The 8,772-nt window shown below is 38.0% G+C and overlaps 1 non-coding gene across 1 annotated transcript; it reads left to right on the top strand.

The window, feature by feature from the left end:
- Nucleotides 1-8,439: 8,439 nt before the first annotated feature.
- On the top strand, nt 8,440-8,546 carry LOC121209046 (small nucleolar RNA R71). The gene has a single exon (XR_005904164.1). It is a non-coding gene; the product is annotated as a small nucleolar RNA R71 (small nucleolar RNA).
- The last annotated feature ends 226 nt before the right edge of the window (nt 8,547-8,772 follow it).

An 8,772-nucleotide genomic window follows, 5' to 3' on the forward strand; every position in this document is an offset into this window, starting at 1 on the left:
TCTGTTGCTAGTGTCGGGAATGTCCGATCTGGGAGACCTGAATGTAAACACTGTGGTAAAAGACATCCAGGAAATTGTAGATTGAATGACCGAGCCTATTTCCAATGTGGATCTCTGGACCATTTTGTAAGAGATTGTTCTAAACCTGCTGAGCAAGAGAATGTACAGAATCTGAAACTAAGCAACACCTCAGCTGGAGGTAGACCTTCCAGAAATGCACGTAGTGGTCAAAGAGCTATTGGGGATACTGCTGTTAGATCCGAGGCCAGAGCACCTGCCAGAGCCTATGCTATTAAAGCTCATAAGGAAGCCTCGTCTCTAGACATGATTACTGGTAATTTTACTCTCTATGATACTTCTGTGATTGCATTGATAGACCCTGGATCAACGCATTCTTATATTTGTATAAATTTAGTGCACAGTAAGACTTTGCCTGTAGAGTCTACTGAATTCGTAATTAGAGTATCGAACCCTTTAGGCAAAAGTGTCTTGGTTGATAAAGTTTGTAAGAATTGCCCGTTAATGATTCGAGGTATCTATTTTCCTGCTGATCTTATGCTTTTACCTTTCGAAGAATTTGACATAATTTTGGGAATGGCTTGGTTAACTCTGCATGATGCTATTGTGAATTGCAAACAAAAAGTCATTGATTTAAGTTGTAAGAATGATCAAATAATCTGAATTGAGTCTAGTGATCTGAATGGACTATCAGCTGTGGTCTCTGCAATGAAAATACAGAAATATGTGAAGAAAGGTTATGAAGCTTACTTAGCTTATGTGTTAGATTCGAAAGTGAATGATAAGAAAGTTGAATTAATGCCTGTTGTTTGTGACTTCTCTGATGTGTTTCCTGAAGAACTACCTGGTTTGCCTCTGATTTGAGAAGTCGAGTTTGGCATTAAAATAGTACCTAATATTACTCTGATTTCAATAGCTCCATATAGAATGGCTCCGACCGAGTTAAAGGAATTAAAATCTCAGTTGCAAGAATTGACCGATCGAGGATTTACTAAACCGAGTTTCTCACCTTGGGGTGCTCCTGTTCTGTTTGGGAAAAAGAAAGATGGCACAATGAGAATGTTCATTGATTATAGACAGGTTAATAATGCGACAGTAAAGAACAAATAACCTCTGACTAGAATTTATGATTTATTCGATCAGTTGAAAGGTGCTGCTGTGTTTTCAAAGATAGATCTGAGATCGGGTTACTATCAGTTGCGGGTAAAGGACTCTGATATTCCGAAAACTGCTTTCAGAACGAGGTACGGGCATTATGAATTTTTAGTTTTGCCTTTTTGTTTAACGAATGCACCTACTGTATTTATGGACTTAATGAATAGAATTTTTAGACCGTATCTAGATCAATTTGTTGTTTTATTCATTAATGATATATTGATTTATTCACGTGATGAATCTAAGCATGCTGAACATCTGAAAATAGTGCTACAGACTTTGCGAGATAAATAGTTGTATGCAAAGTTTAGTAAATGTGAATTCTGGTTGCGAGAAGTTGGTTTTCTTGGTCATATTGTATCAGCTTTCGGTATCCGAGTTGATCTGAGCAAGATTTCAGCTATTCTGGATTGGAAGCCTCCGAGGAATGTATCTAAAGTCCACAGTTTTCTAGGACTTGCCGGTTACTATAGACGATTTGTAAAAGATTTCTCTGTGATAGCAACTCCGTTGAAAAAATTGCTTCAAAAAAATGTGAAATTTGAATGGTCTGAGAAATGTCAGAAATGTTTTGATTAGTTAAAAGCTTTGTTAACTGAAGCTCCGGTATTGGTACAACCTGAGTCAGGTAAAGAATTCGTTATTTACAGCGATGCTTCGTTGAATGGAGTCGGTTCTGTTTTAATGCAAGAAGGAAAAGTTGTTGCTTATGCTTCGAGACAATTAAAGCCGCATGAGAAGAACTATCTGACAAACGACCTTGAGTTAGCTTCCATTGTGTTTGCTTTGAAGATCTGGCGTCACTATCTGTTTGGTGAGAAATGTCACGTATTTTCTGATCATAAAAGTCTGAAGTATTTAATGACACAAAAAGATTTGAATTTACGACAGAGAGGATGGTTAGAAATGTTAAAAGACTACGAACTTGTGATTGATTATCACCCAGGAAAAGCAAATGTGGTTGCTGATGCTTTGAGTCAAAAATCGTTATTTGCAATGAATGCTCGTTTAGTTCGGTCTGATAGTTGTTCAGTTTTAGCTGAATTAAAAGTGAGACCTTTGTTTCTACAACAGATTATCGAAGCTCAGAAGATTGATAATGAGATTATGGCTAAACGAACCCAGTGTAATTCTGATTCTAATCCTGAATTCTGGATAGATGTTGATGATTGTCTGAGGTTCAGAAATAGACTTTGTGTTCCAAGAAATCTAGATTTGATTCAAACAATTTTGAGTGAAGCCCACAGTAGTAGATTTTCTGTACATCCGAGAAGTACGAAAATGTATAACGATTTGAAATAACTATATTTGTGGTTGGCAATGAAAAGAGATATTTCTGAATTTGTTTTGAGATGTTTGATCTGTCAGCAAGTTAAAGCTAAACATCAGGTGTCATCTGGGTTATTACAACCAATTATGATTCGGAGAGGAAATGGGATCATATGACCATGGATTTTGTTTCGGGTTTGCCTCTGTCTCCAAAAAAGAAAGACACAATTTGAGTTGTAGTTGATCATTTGATGAAATCAGCTCATTTTATTCTGATTCAGTTTGATTATTCGCTTGATAAGCTAGCTGAGTTGTATATTTCTGATATTGTGAGATTGCATGGGGTGCCATTGTCAATAGTGTCTAATAGAGACCCGAGATTTACATCTCGATTCTGGAAGAAATTGCAAGATGCTATGGGTACTAAATTGCATTTTAGCACTACTTTTCATCCAAAAACGGATGGTCAATCTGAACGGATTATTCAGATACTTGAGGATATGTTGAGATGTTGCATTCTCAAGTTTGAAGGTGCGTGGGAACAGTACCTACCTTTGATTAAATTCACCTATAATAATAGCTTTCAATCAAGTATCAAAATGGCACCGTACGAAGCCTTATACAGTAGAAAGTGTAGAACTCCATTATACTGGTCTGAGCTTAGTGAGAATAAGATTCACGGGGTTTATTTGATCAAAAAAACAGAACAGAAAGTGAAAGTAATCCGAGATAGTTTGAAAGCTTCCTTTGATCGTCAGAAATCTTATGCAGATTTAAAACGAAAAGATATTGAATTTAATATCGGTGATAAAGTGTTTCTGAAAGTATCTCCGTGCAAGAAACTGTTTTGGTAAAAAGGAAAAGTTGAGTCCGATGTTCATTGGACCGTATGAAATCACCGAGCGAGTTGGGCCGGTTGCTTATAGATTGAGGCTACCATTTGAGTTAGAAAAGATACATAATGTATTTCACATACTGATGCTTCGACGGTACAGACCTAATCCTTCGCTTGTAATTTCTCCATCTGATATTGAAATCCATTCTGATATGACTTATGAAGAAAAGCTGATTCGTATTCTGTCTCATAAAACCAAAGAATTACGTAATAAGAGAGTTTCGTTAGTCAAAGTGCTGTGGCATAGACACGGAGTAGAAGAGGCTACATGGGAGCTTGAAGATTCAATGAGACAACAATATCTGAATCTATTTAACGGTAAGATTTTCGGGGACGAAAATCTCTAAGGGAGGAGAATTGTAATAGTCCAGTTTTGACCCTAGTCAAAATACTGGTTTCGGGACCACAAATCCAAGTCTAAAAAAATATTTTAATATTATTTTATGTGTCTGTGATATGTGAATTTACATCTGCGAAATTTTTGTGATTAAATTTGTCTGTTTCAGTGCTTAATTATGAAAAATGATTAAATCGCGTAAAGTGTAAAAGTTGAGTGCTAAATGTTAAAGCACCTAATTGGCTTGGCTTTTAAAATATGGGTCCTTGCATGTCAAATTTACCATTTCTGTTAATGGTGGACAATTATGGACATGTTAGGTAAGCTTTAATGAATTATAACTAAAGGGTATTTTGGTCATTTGTAAATTAAACATATGTTAAATAATTATAACATAAAATGGTATTCATTTTTACCATTCTCTTGGCCGATTGAAGCAAGAAAAAATAATCAAATTGGGGTTTTGATATTCGGCTAGCTTAATCCTTAATTAAGGTATGAATTTTTGTCTGTTTTTGATAATTTCTACGTTTCTGTGACCGTTGCTTCGTGTTCTTCAAAGCCCATGTCTGAATTTTTGTTTCTGTTAAAGATTTCACGAAATGCCATTGTTGATATCATGAGTGTTGTGATGTTTTTTGAATGAATTATGAAGGCTTGGTAGATGGTTCATAAGTTTTGTCTTTGAGCTTTTGATGAAATTGAGCTATTTGGGTTAAATTTTGAAAATGAGGTTTTGAAAGACTAAATTGTGAATTGAAAATGTTGTAGGGGCTTATATAGAAGCCATGAAAATTCGGCTAGCCCTTGTTGTAAAGAAATTTTACATATTGGTGATTTTGTGAAAAATGGACTAAATTGTCAAAGTGTAAAAATGTAAGGGCTAAAATGTAAAGTGCCCTAAATATGTGTATATGGATTAAATTGAATGAAATGAATGATTGAATGGTTGAATTTGTATTGTATTAGTTCAAGAACAAAGAAAGTCGGACTTAGATCGGGGCAAGTCCAAAATAGTTGAATAGACGACTCGTTTTATCCGAAATCCATCCGAGGTAAGTCAAATTACAATTACGTGTTAATTGAAATAAATTCTGCACATATAAACTGTAATCTGTATTGGATGGCCTTGAGTGCCTGTTGAATATCTCTGGAGTAAAGTATAATAGTATGTTAATATCTGAAAAGCTCTATATGTTTCTAAGAAAACTTGACATTTGTCTGAGACATTGTGTAAGACCGTGTCTGGGACATAGGTGCACTAGACCACCGAGGCGAAACTGGACTATTCCAGGATCGTCGAAGTTTGTCATGGCAACTTGAAGATTGAAGGTCGAGCAGAGTTCCATTGTGAGCTCGAGGTACGTTGACTCGATGATCTCAAAGAAGAGCCCCCACGGGTCAGTTGTCAGGAGGGCTCGGACCGCATCGGCCATTTGAATTTCTTCAAGTGTGGCCCATTCAATGCAGCAGCCCACACCTAGGGGTCGGGCCCGTAATATCTGAAATAGTTCCTCCCGAGGTCCCAAGGAAACTGGAGGAAAGGGTGACGGATCTCAGCAGTAGAACTCGAGGATGATGTTGCTCATTTCTTTTTCTTCGAAGCGGGGACAGCAGTCTTCTTGCCACATGAGGTTGACATAGTATACCTGCAATGGCAAGACGAAATAAAAATAAAATTACCCCCCAACAATAGCATGGAAAAATATGCATGGTAAGACTAATAAAGATACTTCATAGAAGTCATGTACTAAAGAACAACTATGCTAAAAAAAATAACCCAATCAAATATATTAAGTCATTACTATGAATAGGACAACGAGAGTAATGCTAACAGAAATATCTAGTGAATGAATGCATGTGGGTTTGATAAGTATGAAATCTAGTGTGGGTAAGCATGAAATATATAGAAACAAGAAAAATGGATGAATGCAGCAAAATGTATTGACTAACATGGCAAATTTCTTAACAAATAGCATAAGTATTCTATCATTATAACTATGATTATTTACTCAAAATAAAACAAACTATCATGAAATAAGTAAAAGAATGAAGAGAATAGAGGGAAAATTTGAACAAACGCAAGAGGGAGGAGCTTTGGGTCGTTGAAGGTGATGCTGTGATCGGCGCACGGGCATGGCAGGTAGGGCGTGTGAAGTTGCAATGGCTAGGGCTAGGGATTTTGGGGAAGGGGATGATGAATAGTGAGGGGTTTATATAGATTTGGGGGCACACGGTCGTGGGGCACTCCCGTGTGCCCTTATTGCAGCCCGTGTTTATCGTGATTTTCAAATTTGGGCACGACCGTGTTCTACTTTGTTTGCTTCTCCCACGCTCGTGTACAGATGTCCAAGCCCGTGTTATTTTATCAGTCTTGAGCACGGTTGATGGGCACGGGCGTGTCACACGCTCGTGCTAAATTCTCAGTTTCAACCACGGTTTATAAACACGGGCATGTTGCACGCCCGTGTTAGTTTGACAGACTCGTCCACGGCCACGTCGCACGGCCGTGGCAACTTATCGCATCCCGTGTTAAGGAAAAATTTTTCCCTATTTTCATACGGCCATATCGCACGGCCGTGTCTACTCCCATGGTGTGAGCACGGCCTAAGGCACGCCCGTGTGCCTGGCCGTGTGGATTAGAAAACCTGTGTTTCAATGACTCAGTAAGTGATTAAATGTTAAAACTAAAATTTTAAAGAAGTTAACGTCGTTAGTGCTCGGATTACCTCCCGATAAGCACTTATTTATATTCTAAGCTCGACTTACCTTTCTGTTGCATGGTCATGGTGGTGCGAAGAGCTCACACTCCTCATCCCTACTATCAATTTTATCAAAATAAGGTTTAAGACGAGTACTGTTTACCTTAAAAGTGTCAAATTTGTGATGAATTACCTCAACTATACCATATGGGAAAATGTTAAGTACCGTAAGAAGGATTGCTCCGTTAGGTTCAGAAGTGGCAATACGAGGGTCTGTTACATCTAGTAGTACTTTGTCTCCAACCTTAAGTTGATTTGGTGAGATATTGAGCTCGTCATGGCGTGGTTTTGGTTTATCGTGTGTCCTCAATTTATGTGTCGGCATTCATCTAGTTCCTCGAGTTGTAGCCTTCGTTCTTCATAGATAGGTCTTTTGTCGTTACTCAAACATGGCTCAGGTGTGTTCTTTGAACGTGTTTCCTGCCAGGAAGGTTTCATCACATGATCAGTTTTAATAGTATAATTGATACAACCACCTTCAATTTTTGATGTGTTACTTGAATTACGAGCTTGAAGGGTGATTGTTTCGTCTCCCACACGAAGTGTGAGTTCACCTATGCCAACATCAATTATTGTTCTAATAGTTGCTAAAAAGGGCCTCCCTAAAATTAAAGGAATGTTACTATCCTCCTCTATGTCTAGAACAACGAAATCAACTGGGAATATAAATTTGTCAATTTTAACAAGTACATCTTCAATAATACCCCTAGGAAATCTGATTGTTTTATCGACTAATTGAAACTCATCCTAGTTTGTTTGGGTTTCCTAAGACCTAGTTGCTTAAACATTTTGTAAGGCATGACATTGATGCTAGCCCCTAAATCAGCCAAAGCATTATTAACATCTAAGCTACCAATTAAACAAGGAATTGTAAAACTCCCTAGATCTTTTAATTTGTTGGGCAGCTTATTCTGTAGAATAGCTGAGCAAACTGCGTTTAGCTCCACATGCGACATTTCATCCAACTTCCGCTTATTTGCTAAAAGCTCCTTTAAAAATTTGACAGCATTTGGCATCTGTGAAAGGGCTTCAATATACGGTAAGTTAATGTGTAATTTCTTTAATAGTTTAAGGAATTTACCAAATTGTTCATCTGTATGGTCTTTCCTTGTCGCATTTGGGTATGGCACTCGTGGTTTGTACTCTTTACTTACCGGTTTCTGCTCGCTGTGGTCTACCTCACCTTTACCTTTACTTACCACAGTTTCTTCCCTCGGTTCTGGTTCAGATGTAACTAACCCTTCCTCATCTTGAATGGAAATCGCATTGAGTTGCTCCCTTGGGTTAGATTTAGTGTTACTCGGCAGGCTACCTTGTATTCGTTTAGATATCAATTTAGCGAGCTAGCCTATCTGACTTTCGAGCCCTTAGATCGACACTTGTCGATTTTTAAGTGCTGTCTCGGTATTCTGGAAATGAGTTTTTGACACCGAGATAAATTTTGTTAGCATCGCCTCAAGGTTCGGCTTTTTCTCTTGCTAGTAAGGTTGTTGTTGGAAACCTGGAGGTGGTGGTGGTCTCTGATTCCCTTGGCCTCCCAATGAGAAATTTGGGTGGTTCCTCCATCCTGTATTGTAAGTGTTACTATAAGGATTATTTTGAGGTCGAGGGTTATTACCCATATAATTTAATTGCTCGTTTTCCATGTTGTGGCCATAGGATAGGTATTCTGAATTGCTCAATTCTCCTCCACTTGCATTGCATTGCATTGCATTACTGGGTGAACCTGTGAAGAACCAAGAAAACCGTCAATTTTTCTATTCAAAAGTTCTACCTGATTAGAGCGCATGGTGACCGAATCAACGTTAAAAATGTCGGCTGCTTTCGTCGGCATTGTCCTCATGACTTGCCACTGATAATTATTCAGTGAAATCTCTTCTATAAATTCATAAGCCTCCTAAGGTGTCTTATTATTGATAGTTCCTCCAGTAGCTGCATCAATCATCTGTCTAGTCGAAGGATTCAGGCCATTGTGAAATGTTTGAACCTGTAGCCAGAGTGGTAACCCATGGTGAGGGCACCTTCTCAAAAGGTCCTTGTATCTCTCCCATGCATCATAAAGTGTTTCTAAATCCATCTGCACAAAAGAAGAGATACCATTACGTAATTTGGTTGTTTTAGCTGACGAAAAATATTTTAATAAAAAATTTTCGGTCATTTGTTCCCAAGTAGTGATTGACCCTCGTGGTAACGAGTTCAACCACTGTTTAGCTTTGTTCCTCAATGAAAAAGGAAATAACCGAAGGCGAATGGCATCATCAGAAACGCCATTGATTTTAAATGTATCGCAAAACTCTAGAAAACTTGCCAAGTGGTTGTTTGGATCCTCATCCTAC

The sequence above is a fragment of the Gossypium hirsutum genome, chromosome A10, assembly GCF_007990345.1.
Source record: "Gossypium hirsutum isolate 1008001.06 chromosome A10, Gossypium_hirsutum_v2.1, whole genome shotgun sequence".
NCBI classification, from domain to species: Eukaryota; Viridiplantae; Streptophyta; class Magnoliopsida; order Malvales; family Malvaceae; genus Gossypium; species Gossypium hirsutum.